At 43.0% G+C, this 20,348-nt stretch overlaps 1 long non-coding RNA gene across 2 annotated transcripts in view; it reads left to right on the plus strand.

Moving 5' to 3' along the window:
• LOC125923882 (uncharacterized) overlaps positions 1-20,348 on the plus strand; it is a 59,187-nt gene that overhangs the window by 12,244 nt on the left and 26,595 nt on the right. The window contains exons 3-4 of one of the 2 annotated variants that reach the window (XR_007458183.1): positions 15,355-15,482; positions 17,391-17,590. This is a non-coding gene — a long non-coding RNA (uncharacterized LOC125923882). Of the gene's footprint in view, positions 1-15,354; positions 15,483-17,390; positions 17,591-20,348 lie in introns of those variants that run through there. The other variant, XR_007458182.1, reaches the window with a different exon arrangement.

Genomic DNA, 20,348 nt, shown 5'->3' on the forward strand with positions numbered 1-20,348 from the left:
TGTTTATAAACCTCCCGGTTTATGGTGATTTTGTTATAGCAGCTGGGAGGGAATGATCCAGTCTCCTGCCCCAAAAAGAGAGATAAAGTGGCCTATGCAACTGAACACTGAGGTCCCAGCCCTCTTTTGCCACTTGGTAAACACAGGCAATCCTAAAACTTTTTTCCAAGAAAGGCACCTGGGTGGCTCAGTCAGTTCAGCATCCAACTCGTGATTTCACTCAGGTCATGATCTCACGGTTCATGAAACCAAGCCTGGCATCGGGCTCTGTGCTAACAGTGCAGTCTGCTTGGGACTCTCTCTCTCTCTCTCTACCCCTCCCCCCTCGCATTCTCATTCTTACTCTCTCTCTCTCTCTCTCTCTTTCTCAAAATAAAGAAATAAACATTTTAAAAAATAAAAAATAAATAAAACTTTTCTCTAGGGAGCCTGACAGTCCGAGAGGACCTCGGTGTTTCTCCAACAGCCCCCCTCGATCACTCTGCAGTGAAGATAAACGCTGACCAGCTTCACTATTCTCTCAATACTTCCAACCAGCTTTTAGATCTCTACTGTTAAATATGAGCAGGTACCCAGGATCACGTCCTCCCAAAGGGATTCATAAACTCTCAAGCTATCTGAAGCCCGCGCGTAACTTGAAGATTCTATTTAGCCTGTCTTCTCTGGCAGGGGAAATACTGCTCTTTCTTTGCACGGCTGGCTTTGGATTGGCTACCCAGTTTGGGAAAATCTGCTTTTGAACTGTCCTGAACTGGGATGTGTACAGGTTGGAAAACTCTAGTGAAACCGAGTGGTGTCTCTCTGGGAGAACCAATAAAATGAGGTAAATGAGTGCCATAGAGGACCAGCCTGGCTGGTCTCCATTTGCACCACCGACAGATCCCCTTCGCCGCCCTGCTCTGACCCCTGGGGAGGCGATCCCCACACGCTGAGGCACCAGCCCTCTGGCTGATGTCCTCTGACCCCCTTTGGGATTTGACCAACAGGAAGTAATGGCCAAAGATCAGAAGGCCTGAAAAGAGAGAGGAGGAGGTTATTCCCACACCCCCTCCCACTCTGGCACTCCTCTGTCAGGGGCTACGTCTGTCTATACCATGATTCTTGTGGGTGGCCCCTCTTCCTCATCTCCAGGAATCACCCAGTCTCCTCTAACACCATCCCCTATCCTTGCACCTTGAGGCAGAACCGGCTCAGGAGGAAAAGGGGTGTAATGCAAAGAAAATGTTCTGGGGCAACTCGTAAGCCTTATGAAAAATATAATAAAATTAAATCCCTGCACCACACACACACACAACTCAATTCCAGGTCAATTAGAAACCTAAATTAAGGTTGGCAGGCCCATAACACTTAATGAAGAAAATATAGAATAATAGATTTATGACCTCTGGTGGGTAGTAGGAAGACTTCCTTAAAAAGACAGGAAAAAAAAAAAGAGGGCAAACCTTTTACAACACATTTAACGACATTAAATTTAAATCTTTGTGTTCATCAAAAGACACATAAACAAAGTTAGAGACAAGGCACAGTCTGGGAAAAGATATTTGCAACATTTAAAGCTAACAGAGGATTATGTTCAAAATTTATAAAGGATTCCTACAAATGAATAAGAAAAAAGACAAACATATCCAGGGCAAAAGAGGCGAAGTACAGAAAGAGGCAAACCACAGAAGAAGAACACTGAAAATAAACATATGGAAAACATATTCGCCAGCACTGATAATTAGGGAAATGCAAATTAAATTTTTTTTTGAAGTTTATTCATTTTTAAGAGAGACAGAATGTGAGCGGGGGAGGGGCAGAGACAGAGGAAGACCCAGAAGCTGAATCCAGGCTCCTCCGAGCTGTCAAGACAGAGCCCTACACGGGGTTTGAACTTACAAACGGTGAGATCGTGACCTGAGCCGTGGGACGCCCAACCCACTGAGCCACCCAAGTGCCCCAAGGGAAATGCAAATAAAAACAACCCTGAGATACCCTCAGATTGGTGAAGAATGTGAATGTGAAAGAAATAAGCCATGGAGCCATGAAAACGTGGGAGAACCTCAAAGGTTCATCACTAAGTGAAGGAAGCCACCTTGGAAGGCTACATATTGTATGATTCCAGCGACACGACCTTCCGGAAAAGGCAAAACTATGGAGACAATAAAAAGATCAGTGATTGTCAGGGGTGGGGGATGGGAGATGCGGAGGCAGAGCACAGAGGATTTTTTAGGGCAGTACAAATATGCTGTATGATATTATAATCCTGGACATTTTTCCTTACCTATTTATCCCAGAGAGTGTGCAACACCGAGTGAACCCTCAGGTATTTGGGTCATTATGAGGTGTCAGCATAAAAAATATACCATTTTGGTGAGTGATGTTGATAATGGGGAAGGCTATGCATGCGTAGGGGCAGGAGGTATATGGGAAATCTCTGACCTTCCTCTTAGTTTTGTTGTAAACCTAAAACTGCCCTAAAGAAAATTAGTCTTAAGAAATGGTAATATGGGGGCACCCGGGGGGCCCAGTTAGGTAAGCGCCCGACTCTTGCTTTCGGCTCAGGTCCTGATCTCACGGTTTCGTGAGTTCAAGCCCATGTCAGGCTCTGCACTGGCAGCACGGATCCTGCTTGGGGTTCTCTGTCTCCCTCTCTCTCTGCCCGTCCCTCACTCATGCTGTCTCTGTCTCTCTCTAAACTTTACAAAATTTTTAAAAAAAGAAATGCTAATGGGGTAACACCAACATTTGGTTAGATTGCGGAGAAACGGGACCTCGTACGCGTACTCACAGTTGTGTACTTGGCAATATTCATAGATCCAGCAATTCCAAGAGGTGTATATGCTGGAAAAAAATGTTTCGTCTGCAAACTAGGGAAAAGGCACTAGAAGATGTATTGCAGCATTTTGTAAAAGGCAAAGGAAACAGCATAAATATCAAATGGAGAGTGGATACACAAATTACACTATATTCATAAAATGCAATTCTATATAACAGTATAACAAAAAATGCAACAACACGGAACAATCTCCAAAAAATAAAACGCTAGATGAAAACCAAGTTAGAAAAGGATCCTACCGACTGACAACATGTATGTAAAGTTTTAAAATGTGCAAAACACCACTGTATATTTTTAAGAATATATGCATGTATAGTAACAGTGTAAAAAAAGAAAAAAAACACACACACATACAATTGAAACCTACGAGACTTGGGATAATGATTACCTCCGGGGAGGGAGAGTGTGAGTCAGGAAGCCAGGGAGTAGGGGAGGGATATGAAATGGGATTCCCAGGAGACACCAAGTGTGGCTCTTAAGATTTTATGGCAAAAAAAAAAAAAAAAAAAAAAAAAATTAAAAAGCTTTCGATGGAGTTGGGAAGCAGGTACATAAGCATTTGTGATTTTTGTATTTTTTTGTAGGTTTGAAATATTTCATAATGAAAATATTTAAATCTACTATGATCTTAAAGGGTGTTAATAGAAACGTGGCACCAGAGTAGTGGAAAGAAGGCTCCCACTCTAAGCTGTACTAGGCAGATTCCTTAGGAAGTACCATGTGCGTACTTGGACGACAGACGAACAGGTGGTTGGCTAGTAAGTAAGCAGTGACCAAGACCTGTCAATAAACACAAACTAGGTCGGGGGAAAAAAAAAAACAAAAACAGAAGGATGCACCTGGGATGGTTAGCCCGGAGTCAAAAGACTTTCTGACATTTTACAAGCAGTGGGGCATGCCAGCCGCCCATGGAATGTCATCCTAGAAAGTGGCAGCTGGCCAGCGACCACTTTGTATCCCACAAAGGATACAAGTTCAGATGAGAGACAAATGCTGTTCGGTTCTCGGCCTCACCCTCGTTGCAGGGCAGCTCTGGCAATCCAGATTCATCATGAAAAGAATCACCACGTAAAGCTGCACAGAGTCAAGCCTTCTGTGCCTTGCCAGAAAGGCACAGATGCCCTGACTGCCCTGTGGTCCCAAAGCAGATCCCCTGAAAGGCACAGCAGCCCAGGAGCAAACTCAGGGTATCTTGTGGCCATTCAGATCATCAGTCTTGGTCTTGGCCTGAGCCCTGGAGTGCTGTGTCTAAGTGGTTAGATGCAGTGATCTATTTACATTCATTGAGCTAACCAATAAATGGGCAAAGAGCTCGTTTGTGACACTAAGTACAGCTTTCTCTCTACCGCGCACCACCAACAACAAGCTTCCAATCATTTCTATTCCATTAAACATTGCAAATTAGAGTCCAAGGAGGAGGCTAATTTCCAATCAAACAGAAGAACCAAGGGGACCCAAATCTGTTCTCGTTTTTGCCCAGATGGCCATGTAGGCACACACTCACAAGCCAACTCGCCCACTTCAAAATATAACAGAGCAAACACACAAAAATAAACAAGTGACTAGATCCTGTGTCATGTGCTCTTTTGCTTTTATTAAAGGCATCCATTTTTGGAAGCAACTCAAGGGACAGGCTTTGGATGCTCCAATATTTTGCAGAAAGGGCACAGATATTTTAAATGGGTTTGCTTCCTGACTCAGTCCTCTTGCATGGGTGCTAGAAGGTTGTGCCACAATTGCCCAGGCAGCCTTGAAGTGTGCTACAATCTTCCATTTGAGCTGATATTACACTCGGCCAAATGAGAGCAGTACATCCACATTTCAGACCAATTTATTCTACTTGAATATAATGTGTCTCATTAATCTCTTCCATCTGTTGTTTATGTGCATGAACAATTCTAGTGGGAAATATAAAGGACTGACACAGGATTTACTACTTGGGCCTCTGAGTCCAGCTTTCATTTGTAAGGAGTTACTATTCTTGCAGATGGGTCACAGATATCTCAGAACTGGCTCTCCCCCAGCCCCAGTGACATTGTGAGAACTTCCCCGTCTGCCCGGGCAGCGTTCCCATGGCTGGTGCCACACAGATGCTCATGTGTCAACCTATCCTGGTATCATCAGAAGTCAAAGGCAGAATAGGATCTCCCAGACAGGAAGAGAGGTCCGCCAACTCTGTTATTCAGGCATTTTTCCTCTGCCTTCTGCTACTGCTGCTTTCTGATCGATTTGTTGCCCAGTACACCTTCCCCCAGGCTCCGGACAGGACAGACAAAAGTCAATGTCAGTTGGTTTTCTACTTGGTAGCAGTGCAGTTGGAAATGCTCATGTGAGAAGACTCTGACGTTAAATTGGCTCCACCGAGGATTGGGGATTACTGCCTATGCAGCTTCCAATCCCCACATCACCAAGGATAATCAACATCTTGGAGGGAAAATTAACACCTTATGAAAAGCCAATCTGAAAACCCCTAGTATAATTAGATGAGACTAGCTAAGTGTGTTCGTTAGTTCAACACATTTCTGAGGGTCCGATAGGCACCGTGCTTTGTGCCGGACCCTGGAGCACTCAGTGGTATGTGAGACAGACGATCCCTACTTGCCTGAAGCATTCAGTGTGTTGTGTGCCCATTCCCCAAATTCAGATGTCAGAGTCCTAATGTCCAGTACCTCAGAATGTGACCTGATTCGGAGACAGAGTCATTACAGAGGTAACCAAGTTAAAATGAAGTCATTAGAGTGGACCTTAATCCGATATGACCAATGTCCTTATAAAAAGGGGAAATGTGGAGACAGACACACACACGGGGAGGACGCCTGGCAAACATGAAGGCAGAGATCAGGGTGATGCTCCTATAAACCAAGGAGCCCTGAAAATTGCCAGGAAACCATTAGAAAGTAGGCAAGAGGTGTAGAAATATTTGTCACCTGGACCTTAGAGGGAACCAGTTCTTCCAACACCTCAATCTTGGACTTCTAGCTTCCATAACATGAAGCGATGCGTTTCTGTTGGTTAAGCTGCCTAGTTTGTGGTACTATGTTCCAGCAGCCCTAAGAAACCAAATATGTATGCCTTCCACAAAATAATGTCACCTAAAAGGGAAGAATTCATGAAAAATTAGAAAAACCTTTCCTGATTTTCCTTTAACCAGCTGAGGGATCCAGCTTCCAATAAACAAAGCTGACCTCCATCACTCCCAATGGCAACAACCATTCCCAGTGATGCATGACCAGCTGCCTCTGATGGAACGAGGGCCACAATAAGTGAGGGCTCCTTGGGGGCCTGTAGAGAGGACCTTAAGGGCCAGTGGAATAAGAAATAATAATAAAAAGAAAAAAACTCTCCAAAATTTGTCTGAGGGTTCCAGGATTATCCTGTCACTTTATCTGTCTCAAAAACTTCTGGGATGTACTGGCTGGCTTCAAAGATATAAAATTTCTAAATTGCTATTTTTAACCTGGGTTCTAATCCCATTTTATGCTTCGGTCAACTCTGACCTCAGGCAAATCTTGTCTCCTCTCTGAAACTCAGTGCACCCATTTGTAGAGCAGGAATCTAGACTACAAGATACATAGGTTCTCCCTTTAAATTCAGTTGCTATGCAATTTGCCCCTCACTAGTATTGGGTAGTCTATGAAAGTAATGATGATGATGATAAATGTGAGGGCTTCTTTTACCAAGTTTTGTTCTATGAAGTTTTTATAAATTAATGAATTTAGTCCATGAAACTCTTTTGGAAGAAAAATAAAAGCAAATAGCTCTTGGTCATTCTCCAATTTCTCCACATACCCAGACTCAGTGGAATAAAAAAAGTTGTCGTCACAAGGAAGCAAGTGACTGTCTCAACAGTGTGTGAAATGGTTCCTAACCTTTAGAGCACCAGATGAAATGGCTTGGTCTGCCTTGCATGCTAGACATGGGGCCTGAAGTCAGCCACAGATGCCACATCCCGGGCAAACAACCCAACACAACAAGTGGGCCTGTGTAGCCTATTAGCAAACTCTCATAAGCAATTATACAGAGACCGCTGTCCAAAAAGCCATTGACAGAGAAGCGAATTCAGTGTGTGATGAAACCATTGCTAAGAATTCCACCTAGTCTAGAAACACGTTCCATGAAAAATAACTCCTCTCAGGAAGAGGCTAAAGTCCAGTACATTGTTGAGGCTTCTAGGTACTGCTAAGGGTCAATACTTTTGTCTGGAAACCAGAAGCAGTGGGGCCGGCCTGGAGGAGGAGGTCACTGGGGCCACCTCTCCTCTTGCGAAGCAGGACAATAGGATCAAGATGACCAGGCGCACTCTGTGGTGGCCACCTGCTACCTGGAAAGAATTTACGAGCCCTAAAAGAACACTTCTTGGAACTCTCTGTTGCAAAGACAGGGAAGGATATGATGAAAATTTGTGGGCTTAGTTCAGCCTCTTTTAATGCCTTCTTTGTAACTAGAGGATTTTTAAAAATTATACAAGTGAAAGCACTTTGAAAAGTGAATTAAAAGATTTTTTAGGGGAGCCTGGGTGGCTCAGTCAGTTGAGCATCCGACTCTTGAATTCGGCTCAGGTCATGTTCCCAGGGTTGTGGGATCGAGCCCCCCACAGGGCTTTGCGCTGAGTGTGGAGCCTGCTTGGGATTCTCTCAATCTCTCTGTCTCTCTGCCCCTCCCCTCTCTGCTTGTGCTCTATAAATAAGTAAATAAATAAATAATATTTAAAAAATATTCTTTAAAAATAACACCACAACTTTAGTGTGCATTGTCTTGTAACAAAAGACAAATCGTTGATTAAATTTGAATCAATCATCCGTCATTAAATCTGACACCATTTAGTCATCTCTATAGATCAGTGACTTTGTCTTAAACCATCATCCTATAAGGAACTTCTGAGTAGAGGAGCAATCAAAACTATAGATTCATATCTATATGAATAATCCATATGAGTATATTGAACTAAAAGGAATCTTCTAGAATATCTGATCTAACTCCCTATCTTTTTACCGAGAATACCGAGGCGCGGAAAGAAATAAAGTAATGTGCCTAAGATCACGTAGCTAGTTAGAGACAGAGCTAAAAGGAAACCCACAGCTTCTGACACTGGGTGAGCCAGGACTCAGCGTTACCCCCACCACCTCCTAGATGCCCTCAGATCCTTCCCTGCACTCACCTCAGTGACTCACCACTGGCCTGGTTCTTCATTTCTATCTCTTGCACGTGAAGGTTGCGGGGCTGACCATCTGTAAAATAGAAGCGTCTTTAGAATTATATTTTTGAATATCTAGAAACATCATTTTAAGTAACTGGGCTTATAGCCAGAATTTTCCACCGAGTGCTACCACCAAATAACTTGAATCTCATTTGCCAGACTTTCTTCCCTAATCTCCCTTCCCCTGTCCTCTATTAACAAAATAAAACAAAACAAAACAAAACAGAACATCAGGAAGAAGGAACAAGGAAGAGGCTCTCCATAACTGCAAGAATGCAGAACTGGTCCCTGTTTCCTCAAGGCCTGGCTGAAGCCAGGGGGAGGCTGAGAACAGTTTTCAGGAAATGGGCCCCTCTAGAGGGTTCCCAGAGTGACAAGCAGCCATACTGGGTGTAGACTGAAGAGCTAGCTTTTGTAGGGAAGTCGCTCAGGTGAATGAAGTTCGATGGGAAACAAGTTGGGGAAGCTTTAAGCCATGGCTTCCTGCACAGGACCCTCGGCCCTTAGCACTTTGGTGCTTAATGTTCTCAGCTTCAGCTGTGGACATACGATCCCACAATCCATGACATACTCATCTGTAACTTTGGGGAGACACCAGTTTGAATCACATGCTTTGAGGGGACTGTGAAGAAGTCAGCCCCTTGGCTAAAGCATGGGCCTAGCTCAGTATCCAACTTTCCTACTTCACTGGCCATGATTCTTTTTCTTCTGACACCAGCTTCTGACATGACAGCATATGCTAGAATGGTATTGTATATGTGAGGATTTCCAGAGCTCTAGTGTTTTTCCAAATCATCAAAGATCTGCTCTGCAAGACCTGTCTGTGGAATCCCTCAGAGATATTCATTCGGCCCACGGCTGAAAACTGAAGAACAATCCTTTGATCAACTTGCCCTGAAATTCTTTTTTGTTTGTTTGTTTGTTTTTTGAGGGGGGGGGTGCAAATGAGCAAGGACAGAGAGAGAGAGAGAGAGAGAGAGAATCCCGTGAAGGGGGGAGAGAGAGAGAAAGAGAGAGAGAGAGGGAGAGGGAGGGGGAGAGAGAAAGAGAGAGAGAGAAGCAGGGCTCACCCAAAACAGGACACAACCTCCCCTGACGTGGGACTCAAACTCATGAACTGTGCGATCATGACCTGAGCCGAAGTCAGATGCTTAACCGACAAAGCCACCCAGGTGCTCTCCTTGCCCTGAAATCCTTCCATCATTCTCTTGGCAGTTTACCTGCCATCTTCTCTTAGCCTTCAGCCCTATTCCCTTCTCCTTCATTATGGCTCTTTCCCCTTGCTTGTCTAACCTGTAGGGTCTTTCCGTGCCTCACTAGGGTAGTGGTGGACCTCCGCTTTCCAGAGCAGAGGTTCAGACGCAGTATGCATGTAGAGCTGATAGTCTGTTGCATCTTCTAGTACCCTGCTTGCTGGTTTCATCAGCTAGAAGAACCCTAGGGGAAAACCTGCATGTCCACGGATAGGGGTCAGATAACCACAGACATGTTCAGCAAGTTGGCAAGAGATGAACAGAAACCAAACTGCACAAGGAGAACTCAAGGAAGCCTCTAGCCTCAGGGAAGGTGGCGGCCAGTGTTGACTCAACAGCTGAGTAAGAGGTGGAGGGAAGTGGTCCCTGGAACAACACGGGGACTGTTTCCTGGGATCCTTTGCCCATTCCACCACTCCAACAGCTTTTGTGGAAGACAGAGGCAGAGAAGCCCTGTCCCTATGTATTTTGCAGAAGAACAGTAAATATGAGCAGTCTGGAGTGTAGCAGCAGGCGGGGCACTGAGCAGAAGTCTGGGGTAAGGGAGCTCTCGTGGTGGGTGTGCCCGTCAGCTGGATTGGTAGACCCGGGGAGAACCGTGGGGTGGGCGGCCCCCCTGGGGTGGCCCTGAGGGGGTCTGCAGGAAACAGTGCCTACAGATCAGTGAGCAGGTCTGCAGCCACGGTAGCCCCAGAGGGTCCCAAGGGGTGATCTGCCAAGAGACCAACACAGCGTGGTGAGATGAAAATCTGCCAAGAGGATCATTTAGATTGAAGACCTCCAGTGAACTCAGACACTCTACCAAAGGGAGGAGATTGACATGGAAAGGGGCCTCGGGTCCTGCAGTCAAGAAAGTGGAAAGATCCAGCCACATTTGGGCCTGCGTAGGCATGTGATCTTACCTTTCTTGAGAGTCATAAGGTTGGACAACGTGAAGTTTAACAACACAGTTTGTAGACAGCTCTCAACAATTCACAGAAGAGGGGGTCTCTTCATTTCTCTGTGAACCACTGTGCATGATTTGGCATAGATATAGACATAAAAGAAGTAAATCATAAGAACCAAGCAGGCATGTGAACCCACCATGGGAAATGCAGTTTGCTACAGGACAGGGAGGTACAGAAATCATCCTACCAAGAGGAATTCTAAATCGTGTGATGTATGGTGTGCACGCTTTTATTTCTTCTTATTCAAATGAGCAGCATTTTCTGTGTATATGTGGACTCAGATTATTGGGCCTCCACCTTGGCCTCTAGTTTACCCAAGTTCAATGCACCCTGGTGTGGACCTCCAAAGATCGCCAAAAATTGCCCTGAAGACTTTGGACAATGATATCACCTTAGTGCTCTACATTTAGCATGCTTCCTTTCCACTGACTCAGTAGAGCCCTGTCTACATTCTGGGACAAGAATGCTAACTCTTCTCTGCAGGAAGGCTCTGAGGATTGAGGGGGCTTTCTTTGTGTGGGCCATAAAAATCATTAGTACTTATTGTTAAAAAAAAAAAAAAACAACAACTTAGATTATAGAAATGCATAAAAGTAAAATATAAAAAGTTCTTTATTTTCCAACAGAACTTACTCCCATGCAGACGATCCAGACTCCCAAAAATAGACTCTGTGAAGAGGCTGGGGTACGTGTTTTATTTTCCAAGTATATTGAAGAACCCCGCCCCGCCCCCACGGACACACACACACACACACACACACCAAGAAATGTAATCATACTACCCATAGTATAGGCATTTTGCTATTTCAATCGATACTCTGTCTTGAACACCTTTCCTGCCAGCACTTACAGATTTCCCTTATTATAGTTTTTAATAGCTGCATGGTTAGTCCGTTCTATATATGAACCATCTTTATTTAATCCATCTTTTATTCATAGACATTTAAGTTATTTTGAGTTTTTTGCTTTTGCAAAGAATGCTACAAAACTATCCTCGTGCAGATATCCGTGCATGGTTGCATGGTTTATTTCTAAAGGTAAATTTCCTGAAGTAAAACCGGCAGATCAGGGGGTGTATGTGTGTTTTGTATTTTAATGAATATTTTCAAAGGTTGTACCAGCCTATCCTCCCAGAGAGGTGGTGTTTGTGGATGTGGAGTGTGTTATTGCTCTAGGTCTTGAGAGATCCCTGTCTTGCCTATGAGGCTTGGAAGTAAAATCCTGGGGTGCCTGGGGGATTCAGTTGGTTAAGCATTCCACTTTGGCTCAGGTCATATCTCGTGATTTATGAGTTCGAGCCCCGAGTCAGGCTCTGTGCTGACAGCTCCGAGCCTGGAGCCTGCTTCAGATTCCGTGTCTCCTCTCTCTCTCTGCCCCTCCCCCACCCCTCAAAAATAAAAACATCAAAAAAAATTTTTTTTAAAGAAGTAAAATCCTGGACATCCATTTTGACTAAAAGAGCTCTCTGGTGCTCTTGGCCATTAGAAATTCAGCAAGTTCACAGTTCCACCAGTTTATTTATGGACAAGGTGGTCTTCAGCAGTTACGGGGGAGGTGCTGTTTCAGAACCACAGAAGGTTGGCACAATAGGGTCCCCAGGGAGATGGTTGCAATCGACCTCCTCATTTGACAGATGAACAAATGGAGCTGTGGGCGGATGCTGTCTCTGGGTGTGCATCACCCTGTCCCCATCCTTCTGTGAGATGTGGGTGTTCATCAGTCATCCAGAACTTCTGGGTCTTTCTAATGCAACCTCGGTACGGGGTGGGAGGGGACCTGCTTGTGGACGTTTGGCCGGCCACCAAGGCTGTGAGAGGTGTTCCCGCAATGTTCGTCATCCCAGTGTAAATACGTGGTACCTGCACGGGGCTGGACAAAATGATGACACTGTGTTTGTTGAACAACAGATTGAGGTATAAATCTACCTCTCGTGGCATGACTCACTCTTCAGCATGTGATCTGTGGGAGCATCCCTCTCCATCCCAGCCTTCCTACTTCAGCCGTTAGAGTCAGAACTCCCTCCCTGTCAGTATGTCTACCCAATTTCCCACCTCTCTGTCTCCTCACCAGAAGAAGAAGCCTGGCTCCTCTGAGTGGTCGGACTGGCAAGAAGGAAGGGCCCCCCCGGGTCCTGTCCCAGAAGAGGTGTGCCTGAAGCGCCACCCTCCCAGGCTGCCTTGTCAAGTGTGTGGGTGCACACCTTACAGGAGGCGCCTGACCCGGTCCAGCTCTGACTATGTTCCCGCACGCGTCTGAGGATAGACAGGCAAACGGATTCAGTATCTCTGTGGCCCTAGTTCTAGGCTGACTCAGTCTGGCTAATCAGAGGATATTTTCATCAGACTTCTGTTTTGATCTTTTGATTGATACAGAACTCACCGGAAGAAAGGAGTTTTATTCATTGGCTGTCTTACAACCATAACATTCGCCCTCAAAGGCTGTGAGTTTGAGGACAGGGGAGATAGACCCAGTGACTCACCTAACAAATGCTCAAAGGCTTTCTGTGTGCAGCAGCTGGTGGGCCACGGGACCCTCGTTCCTTTTCCCCTCAAGGAACAGGGATCCAGTTGGACTGGGTCTCTCAAGTATATTCAGTAAGGCAATGCCCTTTTTTACCAGACTGATAGGATTGGGATCCAGGAACCTCCTGGAACTTCAACAGGCTGGTTAGCAAGGGTGCAGAGGTGCCTGCAAAGCTGAATTGCACAGAATTGTGAGAACACGTACGCACGCGTGCGCACGCGCGCGCGCACACACACACATGGGGTGGGGGTGGGGCAATTAGAAAATAATTAAAAATATAACGGAGCCACATCTCTCAAATCGTTAGGAATGTTCCTGATACGGGAAGAAAACCAAAAAACAAGTTGCAGACTAATGCATTTACTTTAATTATATTTAAGTAAAAACAAACCAGAAAAGAATCTATCTCTATGTAAATATGCATTTGCATCTGTTTGAATGAGCAAGGGAAAATCGTGGAAAGTAGATAGCAGGTGTTAGTGCTGGTAGCTCAAGAGGATGGGCTTGGCGAGGAGGCCAAAAGAGAGGGCTCGCTTTCATTTTATAAATCTTTGTACCATTGCCATTGTTACAATAAACGTGTCTTAACTTTTGTACCAAAAACCGTCAGGAGAGGAAATTAGATGAAAAGGAAAAGGAAAATGTTAGTTCCAAATTCGCATATTTCTCTGTGTTTGGGGGGAAGGGAGAGAGAAAGGGGGAAGCAACGGATAGAATAGTGTATATCATATGATCTATTTATGTCAACGAAAATGATTCATTCACACATATGCTAGTATTGCATCAAAATATATTTCAGTACAGTTTGAAATATTTGTCGTGGGCATGCAATTCCTTCATTTGTCAAAAAAACTTAATTATATTTGTGAATAATTTATAATACAAGGAGAAAATGCTGGTGATGTATTAAACAAAAGAGCAGTATATCAACCTGCTTACATATTAAAATTTCAATAGTAAGGGAACAGTCAGGGGAAATGTACAGACAAAAGACTGGGTGAAAAAGTGCCATAATGTCAACAGTGACGGTTAAATTATAGGTGGCATTTGCTAAAATTAAAAACAGGTCCTGTGGGCATGACTTCACCTCTGATGCTTAGGGTTGGGAAAGATCTGGCCTGGTTGCGGATAGACAGCAGATTCTAGGACCACAGCACCTTCCTGGTACCCCTTGGGGGTCCTGCATAACGCCCTCAGTGTCAGCTAGGACATGGGAGGGATTGTGCAAGAACCAAAGCAGCCAGCACAGAGAGAAAAGCAGCTGCCAGCCCTCACTCCAGTGACAGGGTCAGTACCCTTTTCTCTGACTACAGACAATATTATGAAAGATGGGGAAAAAAACTTCATTGGTTTGAATAGAAGTGAAGAATGTTCTATGTTAAACAGCAGCCTTTTACTAGAGAGACTCAGAACACAGACTCTGGAGTTAGACTGCTTGGATTCGAATTCCAGCTCTGCAAACTGGGTCAGGTGCACGCTTCTTCACTTCTCCATGCCTTGACATTTTCATCTACAAAATGGGAAACATAAAAATAATAGCATACGCCCCATAGGGTCCTCATAAAGAGTCAACAAGTTAAAAGATATAAAAATCTTAGAGTAATACTTTGAGCATAGTACTACATAAGTGTTTGCTATTGTTACTAACAATATTATTCCTTACATATTTAGAAAATGGTGGCACTAATTCTTGGTCTGTGGTCATTGCTTTAATAATTTTTACAATTTATTGGAGGTCAAAGTTGTGTCTGGAAAATACATGGATCTCTCAAGGCGCCTGGCTGTCTCAGAAGAGTATGCAACTCCTTTTTTTTTTTTTTTTTTTAATGTTTTTGAGAGAGAGAGACAGAGACAGAGCATGAGCTAGGGAGGGACAGAGAGAGAGGCAGACACAGAATCCGAAGCTGGCTCCAGGCTCCGAGCTGTCAGCACAGAGCCCAATGCAGGGCTCGAACCCACAAGTGGTGAGATCATGACCTGAGCCGAAGTCGGGTGCCCAAGCGACCGAGCCACCCAGGTGCCACTGCCTCCCGTGCAACTCTTGATCTCAGAGTTGTTAGCTTGAGCCCCACATTGGGTGTAGAGATTACTTAAAAATAAAATTATTCTTAAAAAAAGAAAATACAAAAGGGCACCTGGATGGCTCAGTTGGTTAAGCATCCAACTCTTCATTGTGGCTCAAGTCATGATCTCACAGTTTGTGAGATTAAACCCCACATCGGGCTCTGTGCAGATAGCGTGGAGCCTTCTTGGGATTCTCTCTCTCCCACTCTCTCTCCCCCTTCCCTGCTCTCTGTCTCTCAAAACAAATAAATAAGCTTAAAAAAAGAAAAAAAGAAAATACATGGATCTCTTCAGGAAGGGCCATGGGGTCAAAACAAACAGTACATGAAAGCTTTGCCCTAATTGGCTCTCCCATGCAGGCTTGGGTTTGAGAGCCTAGAGGTCTTGCAGAAAAATTATGCACTGGGGCAGGTGGTGGAGACAAAAGACATTCTCAACAGGGAACATCTCAGACCAAAGTCTTGGAATTTTCCTTAGCAAATTTAAGAAGCTTTATACTATTTCAACTCATAAAGCTAACCAACCAGGTCTGAAGCACTCCTTATATTTCAGGACACGGTCTGTATTGTTCTTGGAGCCACCATATCACATGCTATTTCATTCATGCATGAACCAAAGTGAGCCCAAAAGAAGATTCTACAACTGATATGCCATTTGCATCTCCTTGGATAAATAAACAGGTAAAGGACAACAGCCACACAACTAAATGAATATCTATAAATATTGTCCATCTAACTCTGTTTTCAGGTGCTATATATTTAGTTATTGGGAATGCTCATACCTTCATTCATCAAGTTCTGCCCAGGTAAGGTCCTATATGACCATGTCTTCTGCAAAGTGTCCCCTACTAGTCACTCCCAGATCCCATGGATACCCTGCCTTTTGGAATTCTTAAGCCTCTTAAATAATTCCCAACTTAGTTATAGACTAACTTGCATTGTTCCAGGTGTTTCATATGTGTTTGTCTCTCTTCTTGATAAACTTCCTGATGATAAATGGTATAAACCTACTCCCTGTCTGCCCTTTCCCCACACCTGAAAACAAACAAACAAACAAAAAAAGCTGAGCATACTATGAAACTTAATATAGAATCATAAGCTCCCAGAATCTGAGAGCTAGAAGGAACTTTAATCTATGGAAGGACTCCTTTCATAAGATGAGGAACCTCATCTAGCATCATCTACCAGGAGGACTATTGAATCTGAAGTGTGGACATGCCAATAAACACACACAAACATACACACATTCTTAGTAGCCAGTTCAGTTGAAGTCAAATAGGCACCATCTACCATGACAGACCCAGACACAGCAGAATTCTAAAGCAACCTCTGATCGGCCAAAGGGAGACCTAACACGTCTTTCTCCATCTGCTGAGACGGGAGATTTCTGGGAGCTGTTCTTTTTCATTGTCTTTGCCCTACAACTGCAAAGGGAAAGCACCGTGGCTTAACTAGCCCTAAAGTCTCAGCCAGTAAACCTTGGACACATGCTTTCTAGTTCACACTGCGAAGCACTGTGTTAACATGGTACTCGATCCTGTTAATCGCACTAATCAGGAAACTCCGTGCAGAGTTTTATTTATTTATTTTTAATATGAAATTTATCGTCAAGTTGGTTTCCATACAACACCCAGTGCTCATCCCAACAGGTGCCCTCCTCAGTGCCCGTGCGGAGTATTATACCTTTATGCTAATCTATCTTTCTCATAAAATGTAAATAGGGCTAGACATTCAGCCCAGGATACTTTTCACCCTCATATGAAAAGAAACAACTGCTGGCCGGGGGCCCAGGGTGGGTGAACATGGACCCCAGCAACAAGTCCCATGTCTTGGTTTCTTCCTTCCCTAATGAGCACAGATGGAACCAGGAAATTGGTTCCCATAGTTATTAACTGTGACTTTGGGGGTAAAGCAAACCCCATGCTTTCCTCACTGCATTTATAAACCACACACGGTAAGAAGGAATGGGACTTCACTGGTCACCCACAAACTTCTTGAATCCTGTGAGTCAGAAGTGCCATTGCAAGTGGGGAAGGACTTTGCAGCTTGAGTTTGGTGGTGGGGCTTCTGGTGTGATTAATCTCGGAGAAACCTTCTTCCTCTTACCTTGCATCCATTAGACTATGCACTAATCAGCGATCGTGTGTCATTTATTTTTGTATCTTCACACTAGCAAAGAGCCTGGCATGCAGGAAGCGCTCCAGATGTAGTGATTGAACTGATGTGAAAGTGACCAGAGTAGATGGTGGGCAGGCTATGGCCCCTGACAGTAACCGGCCCCTTCAAGATGCTTTCCCTCTGTTCACCACCAGTCGCCACTCCTTTTCCTCTCTGCACATCTCTGAGATTGAACAGGTTGGCCCTGACTGCAGAGCAACCCCCAACTGGCTCTCATCTAGTTTAGAAAACTGACATTTGTTTACAGATGATCCCAGATTACACAATGCTTGCCACTTTCCCCAAATATCATGCGTCAAAACGTAGCCTGAATATAGATAGTAAAACGATCACTGATGTTCTGCCTAAAGGCCTTCCACAAGCTGCAGAAAGAATATTAATTCTGTGCCCTATTTGTTTTCATTGCCTAAGGGAAGCCCGGGACAGACACCAGAGCATCTTTAATCTTCTCTGTTTCCTGTCTGGGGAGAGGCAGACTGACTCTCCTTCCACAGACTTTCATATTCAACCCTATCCATTCATGTCAAACTGCTGAGCCAGGAGAAAGCACACAGGAATCTGATGGAAGTTTTTTCCCAAGTGAGGAGTACCATTAGTGTAATATAAATACAACAAAACCTTACAACAGTTCTGAAATGACTTTCTTCTGCATCTATTCAAACACAGGATGTTTCTTCTTTCATAACGGTCCAGTAGAAGGACTACCAGAATGTTTTGCCTCTCTGCCAAGTTCTGTGTCTCAGACAAAGTTTACCCACAGCCCAAATTTCATACAATTATTGAATTGTAGAATTGCAAGAACTCTTCTAAGGTTACCATATAATATTAAGTATCTTTTTCATTCCAAAGTCTTGACTAGCCTTAAAGTCTACGTCTTTCTATAACATCCTAGGTTATTTGTGGTCTTATATTCTAATAGAAGTCCAAAAAAATGGAACAGTAGCTGTACTTACGATTTAGTTTTCAGCATTTCCTGAAATTGATTTTACCATAAAGTAAGTGAGCTTTAGAAAGGAAAATATGTTTAAGGACCCAGAGTCTGCTCTATTTGGACTTTGAGAAAAACCGTTCATTTTTCTAGCAAACTTAGAAACTATTTCTTAAAACAGTTTTTAAGCAAAAGAAAGGATTTCCTGATAATGCTTTGGCAAGTAGTAATCTTTGACAAGGATAAGCCTTGCGAGAGCTTTTTTGACCTAGCTTTTTCAATGAATCGTTCTCACTATTACATTTCTTTTAAAAGAACATAATAATATGTTTAATGCATTAAGGGACAATAAAGATTATACCAACTAGTCAATCAAAAAGTACAAACGGCCCTTACTAGGTGGCAATGGTTGGCCTAGATTTTCAGTCTGCATAATTGATCCTGCACAGAGGTAAGCACGTCTGCAGCCAGCTATGCTGAGGATGAACCAGAGCCTTCTTCAATGATTCTAGCCGACAGAACATGCTCACAAGTGGATGTCTCCTGTTACATGCTGCCTAGCACCACAGTCTTTGTGGGTGATGAAATACAAACCATCACCACTGGAAAACACACACACAACCACGCACACACATTTCATCATACCCACTGTCTTTCACTATACTGCGTCATGGATTTCCCCAACAGGAACAAGACTAGGGTGCAATGAGTGAGGCACTCATCTTGGGAACAAAATTTAGGATGATACCAAAAAACTCAATTACCAAGATAAATGATAGTTTAATGCAATAGTCATGAAAATAAAATTCAATGCAAAAAAAATCCATGACAAACAAAATATTGAAAGTCTAAATAACAAGATGCAACCTGTCCCTTGTACAACCTTGCCTCACTTGTCTTACACCAACCTTGGCCCTTGTTCCAATAAAACTTTATTTACAAAAACAGGCAGCCAGCCATGGGCCATGGTTTGCCAAACTGATTTTTTTATATTGCATTAAAATACTATTTATCTTGATTACTGAGTTTTTTGGTACCCCTTTAAATATCATATCCTTGCCCTGGTTCTGTTCTCCCACTGAACAGTAAATACTATGAGGGCAGAAACCAAGTGTTAATTCATCTTTGGTACACAAGTGCTCATTGAATTCTCAGAAGTGATTCTCAGAGATGAAACTTAAATTTACATTCCAATCATTTCCCTAAATGTAATCCTTAATTTTCTGGTAAAAAAGATACATAGATTGTCCCTTAAGAGAAATGGAAATATATAGCATGAACTACAAATATAATCATCATATTTAATATGGATGTTTTACTTCTAGCAATTTATCATAAGAAACTAATTCAGCTAAGCAAAAAGATATAGGTATGAAAATATTCATGGCAGCATAAATAATTCCCAAGGGAGGAGAGCTGTTTAATATATGATCATATGTTAATATGACAGAATCATATGTATTATTAAAGAAAATAATTTTTAAAGATATTTAAAAATTTGAAACATTTTGTATCATAAACTAATAAAAAGTAACAAAATACTAAGAAATATGTACACCGTGGAAAATAAACCAATGTATACAATTCAAAATTAATATGCAAAACAAGCTTTTCTAGGATTATGGAATTACATTTTCACATTTTCTACTAAATTACTCTTTAATCATGTTTTCATAGTGCTTCTATTAAAATAATTTGAATTAAAACATTTTGAATAAAATATTCTCAGCACAGGGTAAGTCCAATACCTATAGCAGATTTCCTCTCGATGAATATCCCAACCCATGGTAAGAGGAATTGAAAACCAGAGAACAAAAAGTGATCTTTCTTTTACTTCCAGTTAATTCTTCACTCTTGATTTTTCTTACAAAGCTTTCAAAATTACTCTGTCTAAAAGCGTGGCAAATACTAGGGGGAATCACATGGAGAGGATTTAAATATCACAAGTTTCCACTTCAAATGTAGATGAGCATAGAGGTAAAGAAAGAGGGAAAGTGTTCTAGGGCAGAGACCAGTAAACCAAGGTCCTTGGGCCCAATTCAGGTTGCAAACTAACAATGGTTTTTATATTTTTTAAGGGTTGAGGAGAACAAAGAGGAAGAGAAGGAGAGGAAATGATAGAGGCTTACGTGGCCAACAAAACCTAAAATATTTACCATCTGATCTTGTACAGAAAAAGTGCCAGTCTCTGCTGTAGGAGAAAAAATAATACATGTCTCTGTGTTAGTCAACTTTATACATTTCTTTAATTAGTAGCTTTTACCTTTTTAGAGCAGTTTCAGGTTTCCAGAAAAATCGAGCAGAAAGTACAGGGTTCCCACAAAGCTTCCCCCTCCCAGTTTCCACTGTTACTAATATTTTGCATTAGTGTAGTAATTTGCTACAGTTGATAAACCAATATTGATATTATTATTAACTAAAGTCCATCATTTACATTAGTC

Source organism: Panthera uncia, chromosome B1 (genome assembly GCF_023721935.1).
Source record: "Panthera uncia isolate 11264 chromosome B1, Puncia_PCG_1.0, whole genome shotgun sequence".
In the NCBI taxonomy this organism is placed as follows: Eukaryota; Metazoa; Chordata; class Mammalia; order Carnivora; family Felidae; genus Panthera; species Panthera uncia.